The sequence below is a fragment of the Manis javanica genome, chromosome 5, assembly GCF_040802235.1.
Source record: "Manis javanica isolate MJ-LG chromosome 5, MJ_LKY, whole genome shotgun sequence".
Lineage (NCBI taxonomy): Eukaryota > Metazoa > Chordata > Mammalia > Pholidota > Manidae > Manis > Manis javanica.
Genome location: NC_133160.1, coordinates 66,476,454 through 66,493,103, shown reverse-complemented (window position 1 = coordinate 66,493,103; position 16,650 = coordinate 66,476,454). Strand labels below are relative to the sequence as shown.

At 32.5% G+C, this 16,650-nt stretch overlaps 1 long non-coding RNA gene across 1 annotated transcript in view; it reads right to left on the bottom strand.

Moving 5' to 3' along the window:
- Positions 1-4,876: 4,876 nt before the first annotated feature.
- LOC140849783 (uncharacterized) overlaps positions 4,877-16,650 on the bottom strand; it is a 60,641-nt gene continuing 48,867 nt past the window's right edge. Inside the window, exon 3 of the long non-coding RNA XR_012131973.1 lies at positions 4,877-5,009. This is a non-coding gene — a long non-coding RNA (uncharacterized lncRNA). The remainder of the gene's footprint in view (positions 5,010-16,650) is intronic.

Below are 16,650 nucleotides of genomic sequence, written 5' to 3'. Positions count from 1 at the left end.
AATATTCGCTGATATTAAATTATAGCTGTTACAGAAAGGTTATAAAAACACAAGTCAATAATATATCTGACACTTATAATGCCAGAGACAAAGGAAGACCTATGAATTCTTAGCTATGTTAGGAGCTATAATCCCTTTTATGAAAATATTTTTCTAATGTAATTCCAAATATTCCAATAATGATTTAATGCCATTCATACTTAAGTACATCTCTATCTTTATGTTTCAGATCAAATTTATCAAGGAGAAACAAAATAAAGCAAAACAAAAACAAAGCAAATTATTATTATTTTTTTGCTTCATCAGGCTTATGATTTTTATAAATCACATATATCTGTATAATTGGGCTACTGATTGATTTCTGCAAAACAAAAAAAAATGTGTTTATTACAATTTATCACTTAGTCCAAATTACAATGTTCATATGCTATATTATAAAGATAATGGAATGACTAATTAGTGTGTTCTACTGATTTCATTCTTTCAGTGAGACTATAGATTACAAGGATCTAGAAACCTCCACAGTATAAAGAAGAATAAGAAATATCATTAGAAAGAGAAAACAAATACACCTTCAAATTATCCAAAAACTTATGATGAATTACCATAAAATAATATTTTAATTCTATACCCTTGAAGATTCAAAACATATTTACTCTTGTCTTTTTTCTTTTTCTTTTTTCCCTCTTTCTTTCATAAGAAAAGTATGTCTTCTACAATGGTATGATTACCTAAAGTATCTTATAATGTTGAATAATATATATTTTTTAAGGATTGGAAACAAAACGAGAAAAAGTTAAATATGACAGTGGAAGAAACTGAAGTTAATCCGGTTATAATCTGCTAATAATAGAATTAGAAAGCAGAAGTTCTGAGTTTTTAAGTGACAGTATAAAATAGGAAACTTCTTTTGTGAATTCCAGACAAGTTCTATTTCTATTAGCCACTAGATGTATTAATTACTTGTCTTTATTTTTTAAATTATATATGTTGAAGGAAATAAAAATCAAATAAGTAAATTCATTTGTGAAGATATATTATTTTAAAATGCAGGGACTGGGGGAAATTTATTCTTATGTATTGATATTTTTTGTGAATAGGAATGTTTCATTGGGAATGAATAAGGCGAACACCAACTACACATATCCAAGAGAGACTAAAGTCACTTTCAAAGAGAACAGTAGAGTGTCCCAACAGTAAAAACTGCTTGGCAATCTTAAGAATTTTCTGAGTTGGATTTTCATTCATTATCTAATTCATTAAACAGAATTATATTGAATATATTTTATGGCTACCACATATCACTATGTCTCATTTTCTAAGTTGGCTTGAATGTATGTATTCTATAGATTGACTATGGGAAAAAATCATTAGAAAACATTCATTTCAAATATCCAGACAGTTGAATAAGAGGTCAGAAGACTATAAAAATAGAGGTGAAATGCATAATGTAAGTGGGACTATTTAAATCTTTCAGGTCAAATCTTAGACATAAATTTTAGCTTTTATTGTGGCCTTTCATAAACTAAAAATGAGTTTTCATAAAGTTTGAAGTATTTGAATATCTAATTTCTTTGGAAGCATACTATGCCACTTTTAAAAAATTTATTCATTTATTTGGTCTCAGAAAATAAAACTGTTGCATCACTTAAACCACCATGCACTAAAGAAGTAGAGAATACACTGAGAATATAGAATGGCTGCTTGTTTTCCTCACTCTTTCCAACTTTATATTACCACTTTAATTTTCCTCTGAAACCAAGAATACATACTGTTCCACAGAATTGTAAGGTTTGAATCATTATTTCTTCCCTTCTCTCATGTTATGTTTTCAGGTTTGGATCCATCATAAATATTAGTATTATCATCTGGATATGATTAAATGTAATGGATATGCAGTTTTGGAAAATAACCCACTTTTTTGCCTATTAGTAAATAATATTGATTTTCTTTACATAAATCACTGAAATTCTGTAACACCCAGTAAAACAATGGTCTTTAAAAGCTTGCCCCACCTTGTGTCTAAAGTTTTATTTCCATAGTTTAAATCAGTCTGATTATTTTCATTGTTTTTTACCATAATAGCTATGAGATTACCTACTGACATAAAATATTTTAAACATCCATAATTAAGACCTAGGGGGAAAAAAGACAATAAAACTTCAAAACTAGTTTAAAGCTTTGCAGTAATATTTTACTGCCAAAGAAAGCAGATAAGACCTTCACACTGTGCTGAAAACTGCAGGTAATTAATTCCCATGGCAGAGAAGTGAAGGAAAAGCACATTCCATATACTCAGGGCAAGTGTAAAAGGAATTTGCAACAGATCCTGTTAGGTTTCAGCTTTAACCTGTAAAGAACACTTAGAGAGGACTAGGGTGGGGAATCTGTGAAAGTACAAATTATATAATAGAAATGTTTTTACAGCAAATCATGCACAACAGAGAAAAGGCTCTAAATAATGCAACAAAAGGAGTTATTAAGTGCCTGAGTTCTTTACTAATTTTCTTTTTAGCCATGGCATTGGCTTTACTTTCCCTGCCCTGCTTTCCTAATTCAGTCACATTTAACTTTCAGATTTGAGTGTCCCTGGCTTTTGCTTTCTTTATTTTCTGATTTTTAAAGACTAGAGCTTCTTCCCTTTAGGATTTGTAATTCTGATTTGCCTCTTCCCTTTTCGTCGATGATTTCAAGGGGTGATCTGTAGTTTATCACCAATGCAGGGAAATACGTGTGATCTCATGAATCCTGGAAGTTGTAAAATGAAGTTGGGGGTAGCGTGAGGAGAAGAGAGAGGCCTGCATACTATTAATGAGGACAACTTGTAATTCTCCTGGATTTTGCCAAGACTCGAGTGTTTCAAACTGTCTGCAATGTGTTTGATATATCAAGAGGGAATATAGTAAACAACCCACCAGGGGAGCCAGAGCAGATCATAACATCATATACATGGCATTAATAGAATATAGACTTTCTTTAAATTTTTTGTAATTGCATTCAGTTGGACAATGTTTAAATACCATGATTGTGAACATGTATAGAACAATGAAAATATATTTTTAGCAGTGAATATCTATATTTTATATCACAGCACAGCCCCCAAATACACTTTGACCAAAATGTTGTCTCATGTATTTAAAGAGTTAATGAAAACAGAGGTTGCATGAAATATATACAATATCTGGTCCTTCTCAAGGGCAAAATTCACAAAATTGTTTAAAGACATCTATGCAAAAGGTTCTGAAAGTGATGACCTAGAAAAAGAACTAGATGCTATCCCGTAGTTATTTCTATTTTGTCCCCATACTTCATAAAGTTTTAAGAATTCCAGAATTTTAAAGCCTATGCCACGTAAGTACAAAGGCCCAGCAGCTGCAGGTGCCTTGTCTATACATCAAATGCCATTGAAATTACTGAAAGATTTTGCTCACATGTGCCAATAGATTCTTCTGCTATGCTGAATCACTTGGTCAGTGAAAAGAGAAAGAAATGCACACCTTTTTTCCAGGTAGTATTTTTGAAACAGTGCTCTATAAACCGCCACAGCCCTAGAGGCACCTGAGTCCATTTACAGTGTTGCAGGAGAGTGACTGCACAGCCAGGGAAACAATGTTCTGAGAGCCCCGGAGGTATCTCAGCCAGAGCAGGTTTGTGTTTATGTGCTTTACATTCTGGAAAACTTCTCCCACTTACAGCCACTTCACCTCAAAGGCTGTTCTGGTATAAGTTAAAAGATCCAGACCTCAAACATACATATGTAGAAGGAGAATACATTTTATGTATCCTAATTATTTTACTGCTAAACAATTAGAGCACACACATGGAACCTGTGTTGGTCTTTGAGTGCATGCATAACACAGACTGCCAGGTAAAAATCATGCTTAAAGGTTTTTCCACTCCATTGTGTTCATTTCAATTAATCTTTATCACTCAATACAAAACTCAATTAAAAAAGCAGTAATTTCTTAATAATCAGAAGGACATTCTTAGTTTTCAGAGTTGTGAGGTTCTGTCTCTGGTTCAATCTGTATTGGTCCCCACAGTGCACATGATGTACTGCACAACTGTGACAATGAAATGCAAGTGACTTTGCAAAATCAAAATGAAGTCTGAATGTATGCTTTTCTCTTAAAAGCAGCTATGAAACCAATGGCCTCATAAAAATCTAATTTAAAATTAGACAGTGGCCATGATGTTATTGTTAGGTATATCTCAAGTGGATTCCTTTGATTGTGGAACTATTTAGCCACATAAGTATCAATACTACCTTAGATACCACAATGATACTTTGCCAATTTTTCAGAATGGAGAGAGATACAGAAAGAGAGCAAAGGAGAGACTGAGATTCAGCCCAATGAGTGGCTTCTATCAGCTGAAATTCAAATCTGTCTCAACCCTTGTTAGTTCTCCAACAAACCCAAGTTGCCTTTGCAGGCAGCTGCTGACTGTATTAATATGTATAATGTCAGAACAGCCACTGAATGACTGTCTAACTGCATCTTACACACAGAAAGAGTAACATAGACATTTTTATGCACTCTGTTCTCTGTGTCCTTTAGCCTTGAAATACCACTTGGTACTTCTACTGGCCTGAATAATCAACAAGTACATTTCACATTCCAGCTGATGTTATAGTTCGTTACAAATATAATCCTGCCATTCTCAGTTGTGTGGCACACAAATATCGTGAAACCAAAGAATCAAAAAAATCTTGAAACCAAAGAATCACTAATGTCTTTTTGAAGGCCTCACAAAACTTAATACAGTTTGCAGAACTTCGTGGACCATATTTATGTCTATATTTGTCTATCACATGTGTGTGTGCGCATACATACGAGAGGTGGTGGCTTTTGAAAGATCTGAGCTTTAGAAAGGAGACACATGCTGCTGATTTTAATTTGCTCTTAGAAAAGGAGGCATTTGACCTATTCATCCTCACTTGACTCAATCCTTAGCTGATACATAGTGAATGTGCATCTGAAAATGTGGTCTCTTCCACAGTCATCTTTCTGGAAGAAAAAGAAATATCAAAATCTGTAACACTTTCCCCATTGTGAAATTATTATCAATGTTAACATCTTGAAAGCAAAGAATCACACTAGTTTGACTCTTCTAGTTTTTTGAAAACCTAGAAATAAAATAATGTCTATTTAAATGTATGAGTAGTGGAACTTACTACAAAAGCTGACTTGCTTTCTCATTACCCTCCCACAATCTCCTTATTTAATTCAGATTCCTTTACTTTATTGGCATGGCCATTAAGGCATGACCAAGGAAAAGTTTTTTGCTTTCTAAAAGTAATTGAGCATGTTGGATTCACTTTTGGTTTCACATTAATTTAGGGTAATCACGTAAGTTGTTGACAAATAAACATTTAAGAAATTTTTATAAAGGACAATCTTGGCAAACCACAATAACCTTTAAACTTTGCTTTAAATTAAAATTCTAGCAGTTTATTATGTTACTTTGAGCCAGGATAAAGCTATAAACTGCTCTCATATTCAAAAGAATGTTTCCATTTAAAATTTACATTTACAAGTCGAATAAGATGTTGGAGCTCATTCTATTCACAGAAAATCTACTGAGTTGCATAACTTAACTTTATGAGAAAACCAACTCACATGTTTCTTGAATCAATTTAAGTTACTTAATAGTTTTTTATGATGCAATTTTGTAGGTAAATTAGAGATAATGATAGAATCTTAAAATGAAGTCGCTAAATAGTTTAATATATGTAAGTAAGTTATGCATGAAGATAGTGTGTTCAGTGATTAATTTTTACATCAATTTTGAACTTAATATTACATTCTGACCAGTATAAATAGATTGTTTGGAATATTTTGTTATGTCCAGTTTAATTTTATAATACAATTTATAGAAGATATGTAGAGAATTATATAAAGTACATTAAATACTTACGGCATGTGTTTCATCCATGAAAGATGCCTCATCAACTATAACAAATATTATGACCAGTAAGTTTATTACTTATTATACACAGTGGTATTTAATTATAGGCCAGTTCTTTGAGAATATGAATTATAATCCTTAAAATTATTTCAGTGTTTCAAAATTCTAAATATGGGACATAATTTGTAATTTTTTAAAAATTTAAATGCTTGGAAATCATTTTGGCAACTAAGTTTCTTCATGAATATTATCTAATCTGGCAAGTTTATACCCTGCATTTTTGTGCTTAAAATGATTTAAATTCTTAGTACTGTGGATGACATATAGGTCTCTCAGAAGATATATTCAGAACCATACACTAGCATGGAAGAAATTAAAAGAGAAACATTTAATAACTAAACTGGCTTCAGTGGAAAAACTTAAATTGATTTCTCTGAAGTCCAAGATTTTACTTATGAAAACTCATATAAGCTTTCCTTTAAAAAAGGTCTGATCTAAGAGGTAGAGTTTGAACTACTCTAAGGGACTACAATCGTCTATATTAAAGACCTTATAGTTCTTATTATATATTGGATAACCTTGTGAGGGGCAAGCATTTACAAACCACTTATAAGCTATTGTATCTTTCATTGAAACACAACAGAAAGTGCTTCCAACTGTGCAGATGTTTTTATGAACACAAAGAACACGTACACACAGAGGTACACACAAAGATATACACACATAGTGGGTAAATTTCCTAAGATTGGGAAATAGCAGAGCTATGCTATTGAAATTGGAATGAAACAAGGATTGATCTATTTTGTGGTGGGGAAACTGCCATGGATGATTTAAAGTGAAATGAAAGAGATTTAACAAAATATTTAAAACTGGCACATATTGTGACTACGCATGGTGATGGATGTTAACTAGAGTTATTGTGGCAATAATTTCACGATATATACAAATATCAGGTCATTACAGTCTACACCTAAGACTAAAATAATGTATGTCAGTTACACATAAATAAATGGAAAAAAGAGAGAGAGGAAAAAGCTGATACATATTCAAGTTATGGAGAAACATAGCTCAATATCTGCTGCTTGCTAGCTGTATATATGAACAAATATAAGGAAAACTTCCATCAATTATTAACATATGATTAATAGATACAGGGAGACAATTTTTGCTGCAATTTAAGAGATGAGAAAACTGATACCAAAAGGGAACATTTAACTCACTCATTATCATGCAGTTAAGCATAATTGGCAAGTTCATAATTTGAATCCAAATGTACTTTCAAGGTAACATTTCCACTGCCTCATGCCATGGTTATTTGAACTACACGAGTGAATATCTGTTAAATATCAAATATAGTGCCTGACATGTAGTAGATATTGAATATTAGCTATATTTATTAAGCTTTATAATCAATTAGTGCTTACAATAATAAGAAGTTCTGAGCGGTTCAATGTGAAATGATTTTGCATATCCTAACATCACTTTAACTCCATATAAGCTGATTATAATCCCATAGACAGATTTTTATGAATATAACATAAAAAGAGAAAGAATGCAATAAGCTACACCTCTGTTGCATGTATGTTGATACTATTTCTGATAGTGACAATAGTTGTGGTAGAGTTTGCGACTCAATTCTGTACTACCAACTTCAACAGACAAGAATTTACTTATGGTAATAATACCAAGTTCCATCATGTATTAATTGTATTTTCATGATCTATTAATACATTTAAATTGTTCCAAATCTTTTATCAAAGCTACCAAACATTTTTGGGTGGTCAGGGTATAGCTGGAGTGACAGGCATTCCAAGGAGATAAATCCTTACTAGCCAATATTGTATACATCATTCCAACTTTAAAACTATCTATTTTATTCAACATGTCTTCCAAAATGTATACTCCAGTCTTATTTTTGTCACGTACATTGTGCAAAACTTTGAAGACACAGTAATGTGAAATAATCCACTTTGCCTTGCCAGTATATCATATAGATACACTGAAATTCACACAATATACACTTCAAGAACAATAGTCCATGGTAAGTGATTTGATAAGGCAAGAACAGAGTGCCATGAAATCAAATATAAGGAAACCTTGCCCAGACTAAGAGAGTCTGAGAAAGTTCCTCAGGGAGAATAAGGTTTGAGTTGAGAAGTGTTACAAATTATAAACTGTGATGACTCGTTTTGATTTTTCTCAATTGAAATAAAAACTTTTCTACTCACCGAAGTCATACTTGATATCAATTTTATAGACATTGATTATATTCTTACATTTGGATTTTGTGACCAAAACCAAATGTAACAAATAGTGTGAAGCAATTAAATAAGTTAAGAAAAAAGTAAATGTGGCACTCCCAAAAAATGCCATTTAAATGGGTATGCATTCAACTTCTCTTATGCCTACTGGAGGAGGGTGGAAGCTAGACAATGTGACTTAACTGTTGTGTGTGTGTGTGTGTGTGTGTGTGCAAACTTTTGTAATCATCCCAAAGAAACATTATATCAGATAGCATAATCCATGGTTTCTTGCTTACTCTTATGTAGAATGAGACAGCACTAGAAGCACTGTAGTTTGTGATACTCTAAGAAGATAGAGAAAAATTTCAGAAAATCCAAAGTAAATGACAAAAATAATTTAGAGAGAAATATGAATTATATAAAAATGGATGTTAACTAGACATACTGTTGGGATCATTTCACAATATATACAGATATGGAATCATTATGTTTCATACCTGAAACTAGTATTAAAGTTATATGTCAATGATACCTTAATAAAATTTTAAAATATTTTTAAAAAGTCATCCTTTGGTTTCAAAAAATACATAAGAAACTCTGTAACCCTTATGTGTTTCTGTTCATCTTAGCCATAAATATAGAAAGGTGACTATCTTCCTGATAAGCAATGTAGTTGTATTATGTGCAACATAAGAAAACATCTGGCCACCACAGGGAACCAAATTGCACAGTATTTTAGTAAATTAAAAGGTGTTATCTTACATGATAGAAACAAAAGAAAGCTTTTCCTTCACAATACCAATAATTGAACCTAAGAGACAAATTTTCTCCCATAGAACAAAAATAAAATCTCACCCTCAGATAAATGATGTAATGAAATCAGCATAAAGGGAGAGCTATAGAGGTCAGTAATTCTCATCATTCTGTCAGGCACAAAAGAGAAAGAGTATAGTGATGTATAAAACTCAAATATATTAGCTAATATTTATACATTGTTTATCATGTTTGAGCTTCTTTTCTAAATGATTTACATGTTTTTAATCTCAAAACAATAATTCATCTTCATGTTACTATTATTTATCTTCATTTTACAGATAAGAAAACTGAGATGAGTTGAGTTTGGCAATTTTCACACATGTCCACATGTTCCTCGGTAGGCCTTCCTTCAAGAAGGAGCCTAATCCTCTTCTCCGGAGTGTGGGCCACACTTAGTGCCTTGCTTATTATGACTAGAATGTAATTAAAACTTACGAGACTGTTTCATAGAAGACCTTGTCACTTTCCCTTTGATCTTTCTGTAAGATCATGTGCCCTGAGGGAAGCCAGCTGCTCCAGTGTGGGAACTTTCAGGGCAGCCCTGAGAAGAGGCCATGCAGGGAGTCACTGAGGCCTCCAGCCAGCAGAAAGCCAAGAACTGAAGTCTGTGCAAACATCCATGAGTGTGAACTTGGAAGTGTCTCCTCTGGTTCCAGTCAAGCCTTCAGAGAGGCACGATTTAACTGACACCTTGACTGCAGCCTTATAAGAAATCCTGAACCAGACACACAGAAAATGTGAGCTAATAGATGTTTATTGCTTTAAGCCATTAATTTGGAGGATAATTTGTTACACAGCAATAGATATGGTGAATTAATTGACTTTTCTAAGTGGAGTACTTGAAAATAAAACTCTGGAAGTATAACTTCAGAGCTGAGGCTCTGTCTACAGAATGATGGTAATAATGGCAATGATTTATGCGATTCTGCTGTGTACTAAAAATTATCCTCACTCTTAGAAAAGCACCAATCAGTACATAATATTTTATTTTATTCAGGCTTAGATGAGTTTAGGTTCTTTATTCAAAGATTGGGCCTGTGTGAGAGTGGTAGCCCTGATGACCTCTGAATCATGTTCAGGGGGTCATTTTCCCTTGTCATGAAGAATAGCTCCTGTCTTCTGTTGACATGGCTGTTTAGGTCCATGGTTTACATTCACACTAATCCCCTTTAGAAAAAGGTGACTTGGCCACACTCTTAGTTCTCTTCTGAGCATGCTTTCTCATTTTCTTTTGCAATAGGGATAGGCTGAGAAGTTCTTCAAATCTGTAAGTTCTGGCTGCTTCCAGCTTAACAATTTCATCTTCAAATCATTTCTCTTTTTGCATTTTATAATGAGCAGTTAGGAGGAACCAGGACATCCCTTCCATGATCTGCTTATAGTTCTCTTCAGCTAAATATCTAATTTCATCACTCATAAGATCTACTGTCCATAAAACACAAGAAAACAAACACAAGCCAGCTAAGTTTTTCACTATTTTATAACAAGGATCATCTTTTCTCCAGTTTCCAATAACATGCCCCTCATTTCCATCTGAGACCTCATCAGAATGATTATTACCATTCATATTTCTACCAACACTCTGTTCATGATTACTAAAGTATTCTCTAAGAAGACTGAGGCTCTCTTCTTTTTTTTCTGATGTCTCACTAGAATCACCCTTAATGTCCATATTTCTAGCATGCACTTCAAAACTCTTCCAGTCTTTACCTGTTACCCAGTTCCAAAGCCACTTCCACATGTTTGGGTATTTGTTCAGCAGCACTTCGCAGTATAAATTTTTGTTTTAGCCTGTTCAGGCTGCTATGATGAAAAACCACAAGCAGTCTGTGGGTGACTTATGAACCAAATATATTTCTGTCAGTGCAGGAGGCTGTGAAGTCCAACATCGAGGTGCTGGCAGAATTAGTATCTAACGAGAGCCAGTTTCCTGGTTCATAGATGACTGTCTTTTCTGTTTTCACATGGAGGAAGGGTCAGGGGAACTCTCTGGAGACCTATAGGAACACTAATCTCACTTTTCAGGGCTCTACCCTCATGACCTAATTGCCTCCTGAAAACTCTGCTTCCAAGTATATTCATACTGGGGATTAGGCTTCCACATTTGAATAAGGGGATATCAACATTCAGTCTGTAACAGTGTTTATGCCACATCCACAAAGTGGACGATTAGGTAGCCATTAAAAAGAATATACTCTATTCTCTTATTCACAGGAGTTATGTTATATAAAGTTGGTTCTGAATTAACAAACACAGAGCCTTTGCTACGAGAGCAATTATAGCGTTAGTTTCCTTTAGGCCATATTTTTATCCATGAATCAATAGCTTTCTTGCATGTGTGTTCTTGCTTAAAGGCATCTCATTTAATATATATTCTTACAAATAATGAATTACATTGTATTGGCATGATTTCGTTTTGGAGGCAATGTGCATTATGCAGATTTGTCAACATTTTTTTACAAAATAAGTCAATCTCTTCAGTACTGAAAATGCTGTTACATGTAACACTGTATCAGTATAACACTAAGTAGGTCTTTTCAATAATGATTCCACAGCCTCCTGATCTGAGAACCAGGCTTGTCTGCAAGTTTAACATTTTTCAAGCCATATCATCTTTTGAAACATGGAAGTCAGTTAGTACTAGCCAAGAAGGTTACTTAATATTTTCAATACCCTGGAAAATGTGACTATAAATTTCTTTGGCTTTCAGCCTCATAACAATGCCATCCACTGTGCTTTTATTATCACTCATCATCTCATGAGTCCACAAATTTAGCTTCTTTTTAATCATTTCCATACTTTATCCCATGTTATAGATGTTCATAAATAAATACTTCTGGAGTGGCCCCCACATACAGATATAAAAATATAATTTTCCTTTTTTTGGATATACCCTATTGATTAATTAACATTGAACTTGTAGCCGTCAACAGTATAAACCAGGCATGAACGGCATTTATCTAACATGTATTTACTCCAGGAGACACATCACTGACTTCTTTTGCTTAGGAACACCAAACAGTACTTCATCACTATGCTTGGCGACCATTTTAAACAATGAAATCACCAACAAAAGCACAGAAATGCAAAATAAGAAAAGCACACTAGACTACAAGAAGAATTCTTGTTTAAGTAGAAGAGCTGAAATAAGAAGACAGAGTGTCTCCTTGTTTGACTTCAGCTGAGAATGTGTACATTAGAAGACAAATTTTTCACTGGTCTGTGAATGTCTGTGAGTGATCATAAAAGCCCCAGAAGTATTGGTTTTGAAGTCACAAATAAATTTTAGTGAGTAGCAAAGTTCATAAACATAGAATCTATGAGTAATGAGGGTTGACTGCATATACAGAGAAATAAGAATGATAAATACTATAGCATAATAATTTGCTTTGATTCATTTATGAAATATTTTATAAGCATTTAATACATGATGATAAACATTGAGTTTATAAGGATTTATAAGAATTCAGTCTGCTAGAAAGTACACAATGTACAGTGCAATGAAAAACAGTTGCATTAGAGAAATGATTGTACACGCCAGGTCAGTGTTAATAACTTACTATGTTTAGAAGTCTTAATACACAACTTATATTTTACATAATGATGGATGAGTACGAAAAAGAGAAAATAAAGGATTTATCTGATTAACAGTTGAAAGTTTGTCTCTTTCTCTTCATCTCTATTATGAACCTCTAATCTCCTTACTCCTCCTATATTCCATACTCTTCATACTAATATGTAAAAATGAGTAGAAAATAACAGAATGATATTAAATAAACATTGTTTATATAAATTATCTGACTTCCTACATTTTAGTAGAATAATAAATCTATAATTTATTAAATAATAAATCTATTAAAACTATGGAGAATAGAAAAGACCAAAAGAAAGAAAAAATATGATTTTATATTGTTATTGTATTTTTTCTGTTTTCTTTTCTTACTTAGTATAATGTTACTTGACAAGTGGCATGCACTACAAAGTAAGCTTACATGCAAATGTTATTCTATCATCTTTTATTACAATAAAAATATAGGCTATCACTTAAAGTCCGCAACAATCAGAATGCTGAAATCGTACCAATGTATGAGATAGTAAGTCTCTTAAAGGTAAAGACTGTAATGTGCTCAGGGTTGTATCACCAACTTTCTGCACAGCTGCCCAGTTTTCAGTGGGCCTGAAATAAAAAGCCATTTTATTAAGTAAGTATTATTTGTTGAAAAAATAAGTATTCCGATGTTTAAAGTTTATTCAAAAATATGTTTCTAACCTATAAAAAAATCCATTGGGTCTGTGGCAGATTAGTGAAATGAAATGCTAACAATGGGTAGTATATGAAAACAAAAAGTAGGTCTTCACAATTAATTAAGTAAGTACTGTAGTGAAAAAAAGTGCTTTCTGTCCACAAAGTTGGGACCATTTGTTTGATCACAATTATTAAGGAAATAAAGTGATTTGTGAGGTTTTGTTGTTAAAACTTAAAGATATTGCAAAGCTTTTAGATTGTGTGCAAGAGGGTGGTGAGTTCATAGTCTTTTCCTACAACATTGGCAACGTGTTAATTTCATATGAACAACGTGGCCAAATAAAATAACTACAATAACAAGAAAAATGGTGTGTTGTAAGTGTTAGTATAGACACGCACAGAGTTTAGACTAAAAGTCCTAGCAATAATTTCACCCATTGGTAGAACAGAGCCAGTGTAGATTACTGAGCCCAATAAGAAATGTTCCATATGCTTAATACCTATAGACTATGAAATACATTATAAAGCTGATTCCATTTTAATTAGGATTTTACTTCTTAGGTCATCAAAATAAACTAACACACACAAATTCTTCTATACTTCATATACATGGAGTGTAGTAATTTTGTCATCAATAGGCATCGCTGAATAGAATAACTTCATAAAGCTTTACTCATCAAACTGAAGAATAAAGATAGATATACTGATTTCTTAGCTGCGTTACATTAGTAAGCCATATTTATTCCTAGTAAAAATGAAAGAGTATCTATAAGTTTGATGGATTTTTTCTAAATCTAATTTTATATTCACTTGCAAAAAAAGAGAAAACATTAGAATAAGTTACAGTATACATATAGTGGAATATTGCACAGCAATAAAGAATGAATTCTGCAAGTGATCACAAGGATGAATCTCCTTTCAATATGAACTGATACCTGAGGATCATCAGGCCATTTGAAGGAGATCTCTTGACCATCAAAGATCTTAGAGCTATTTGAACTATACTCAATAATGCAAGGTCTTAATTTCAGTAGCAGACTTGTACCTCACACCACCCTTCTGCAGGGACTCACATAGATCCAAGTCAGTTTATTCAAACTATCTGCTAGTAAAGTGGATACTTAAACTGGATTGTCAGATCACTTTTAAAACACCTCATACCCACTTCTTCTTTTTCACAGTTCACTAACACATTCAAATTATTAGAAAATGAGTAGAATCTCGCTAATGTTTTTCTCCTATTCTACATTCAAACTTTATATTTATTCTTTTAAAGAACAATTTCACTCTCCTCAAGACTAGCTTTAATGCCCATGTCAGAAAATATCACAATAAAATACAGAGTAGTATCTAAAAATGATTGATGCCTGTGCTTCCTAATTAAACCCATATTGGATTGTTCAGGGTACACTTGATACTCTTGGTGGCAAAGTGCAGACTGGAAACAAGTGTAGACTGGAAAATAGAAAGAACTGGTTTCAAAGGAAAGGCAGTATTTCTTAAAATATTGGTTTAGACCCCTTAATTTTAAACTTACAACACTTACAGTATCTTCATTCCCCCTTTAGTACCTACCAGCATGTTTTGAACTATTTTAATATGCATCATTTCAATCTGAAATAGTATCATATTTTGAGTTACACATTAAAGTCTATTTTATATCATTCCAAAACTAGATACATTGCAAATGTAATTTAATTGATTTGGAAAAGACTGACTTTTTTTCTGTGTCATTTTGTGCTTTTAATAATTCTATTTTATGAATGCTTACTTTTAATATTCTCCCTTTCCTCCCCCCTTAGGCCCATGTTTCTGAGTTTGTTACTGAATATTATTTCCTCTATTTCCTATAAGTGAAATTCCCAATTCACTTATCTATGTTATTCTTAATTTCTTCCTCTCCTGTGCCCTTTATGCTTCCACTCCTTTCACCACTGGTTCAACTTCCTCACCAAAATTTCAAGGCAATATATGAATCAGCAATTAAATTCTACCCATTTACTATTTTCATTATTGATAATAAACTTGAGAGCAAAATTATATCTCGATGAAAGAACCCACTTTATATAGAGCTCATGCAAATAAGATGGATAATATCAAATTGCATATAATTGCAAACAAGCCCTGAGAAATTACCTTGAAAATATTATAGTTTTCTGTATACTTTCTCTTCTTGAGTAAATATGATAAATAAAAATCCCCATTGGAGAAATATATGGCTTTTATTTTTAGTTAAAAGATGAAGTAAAAGTTTTATTAATGGTCTAAAGTTTTAGAAGAATGAGAAAGATCATTTCTGGAGTGGAAATGACTCTAGGGAAGTTTTCTTTTCCTATTTTTATACAGTGAATATTTTTTGTACTCTTGAATGCAGAAACCCCTGGTATGTCATCTAAAGTACGATGTAAAAAACAAGATTTCATCCATTAGGTAATTTTATGATTTTCACCAACAATTCAAGTTTATTCTAGATATTTCCACATATATTTTCTGGACTTAATTCTAACTTTGATTTTGTTTTCTTTTAACTTCATAATCAATAGTTCTGCATTGCCTAGAATATAGATTTCTTTACCTGAAAATCAAAGAACTTATGGCTCTATACTTATTTCCTGGCCACTCCTATTTTTTCAGTTCTTCTTGACAAACACCCACACTGCTTTCCGAGGATGCCATGTTCCTTGCACCCTCTGTGCCTTTGATAAAGTTATTAGTCACACTTATTTTCTGTCTGCCAGTTCACATAATCTCCTGTATTCAAACTTCAGCCCATATCTATCTCTATAATAAAGCTTCTCTGATCATGTTCTCCTTCAAAATATGATAGTTTATTTACTAATTTAAAGATAACTGGAATTTTTGATGTTCCAAAACAATATAGCACATTTCACTGTGCATTATGGACATTCCCAAGAATTTCTTAATTGTATAATTGATTCTCAAAAAAACCTTCTTGAATGAGAGTTCATGGATCTATTACATTAATCTAAAAATTGAATGTATGGATAGATATATAGCATCAGTTCTCTATAGTTATCTAATTCTAGGTGAACATAGAAGAACCATAATTACCTTTGTATTTATTATGTTTAAGAAAACACACAAGGTTTAGTAGAATTGGGTTCATTTTAGGTTTACAGTCTTATTGCAGTATGTATAGGAAACTATATGCAGTATGTATTTGGGTTGTAGTTCTATGTTTTGATTTTAATAACATGAAAATTCTTTTAAGAACTGATCCTATAAACCTCTTAAGATTCTTCATATATAAGAGACAAAATGTTTTTACATGGAAAACCATTTTAAATATAAAAAAGATATAGAACATGCTTGGATAATTTTGTTAACTATATAGATTCTGATGGAAAACACATATAGTATGTATGAATATGTAGAATGTTGCAATGAGTCATTATAGGGACACTGTTTACATGG